Raw genomic sequence first — 1,574 nt, forward strand, 5'->3', positions numbered from 1 at the left:
CTCTATAATCGTTTTATTATTAATAATAATTTTAAAAATCTATAAAGTTTATACTTCGTAACCCTTGTTTTTTCGTACGTATAATATAATTAAATACTTCCTTAACGTCGTTTTTAATCCTTGGTTAATTAAAATATTATTTAATTTTTTTTATAGTCTTTATAATATTTATATATCCTCCGAACTTCGATCCGTAAATTTCTATTACTAATATCGTTTTATTATTTAATATTACGTATACTCGATTCTTATACTATAATCTTCCCTAATTATTTTTTTAAATATTTTATAGTTCTAGCTTTTCCTATTAATATTATTTTATAATATTATTACTTAACTTCCTTTAATATTTATTAAAAATAATTCTTTTATAATATATTACGTAATACTTTATTTATAATTATAGTAAATACTTAAAAATATTATTTAGCGCTTCCTTAAATAGTAATAGTAACTCCTTAAATATATCTTTATAATAGTCAGTACGCTTATTAAATACGTTTACCCTAACGTTTTCCGAACCCTTCTTATAATTAATTTAAAAATTAAATTCCGAAAGAAACTTTAATTATTATATTTACCGTACGTTAAGGACCTTCGTAATAATAAAGTACTATAGATTTTTATAATCTATATAAACCTATATTTTATACTTAATACTATTAAAATATAATTTTTACTCCTCGAATATTTCGATAATAGTAAATAATTTTTTATTATAAATTAAATAATTTTAATATACCTCCTTTAATTTTTTCAAAAAGAAAATTATTAAATATAACTTTCTATTATCGTTTCGCTACCCTAATTATCTACCGATCGTATAATCTAATATATCCGCCTTAACTTTAAATAATTAATTAGGGTCTAGTAATTTAAATATTAAATCCTTTAAAATAACCTCCTTTAACTCTTAAAAGGTTTACTTTTTTTCCTACCCCTATTAAAACTTTATATCCTTTTTAATTAAGTAATTAAATAGCCGCGTAATACCTATATACTTTTAAATAAATATCCGGTAAAAATTTATAAACCTTAAAAATTTTTTAATATATATTTATAACTATAATATAAATTAATTTTTAATTACCGTAATTTTCCTAAATTCTATATAAACCTCACTTAACGATATTAAATATCCTAAATATACTATTTTTTATACGTAGAACTCGCTCTTTTTTTTATTAAATTAAGAGTCCGGCTCCGTATAGCGTATCGAATATCTTTTATATATTTCGCTTATATTTCTTTAAAGTACGTAAATAAATAAAAATATTATTAAAATAATATATTATTATTTTATTAAAGTACTTCCGGATTATATAATTAATAAAAAATTAAAACGTTATAAATATATTAATTAATTTAAATAGTATTATAAAATATTTAAAATAATTATAAGGTATATAAAATACTATTTTTCATTTATCCTCTTCCTTAATTTATATATAAATATACCTAATAAATATATTTAAATATATAAAAGCATCATCGCCCTTTACTAATTATGCTCTGTAATTTAAATATTAAATAGTAACGGAATAATTATCTTTTCATCGTTTCGTTTATTTAAT

Source organism: Podospora anserina, chromosome 4 (genome assembly GCF_000226545.1).
Source record: "Podospora anserina S mat+ genomic DNA chromosome 4, supercontig 4".
Lineage (NCBI taxonomy): Eukaryota > Fungi > Ascomycota > Sordariomycetes > Sordariales > Podosporaceae > Podospora > Podospora anserina.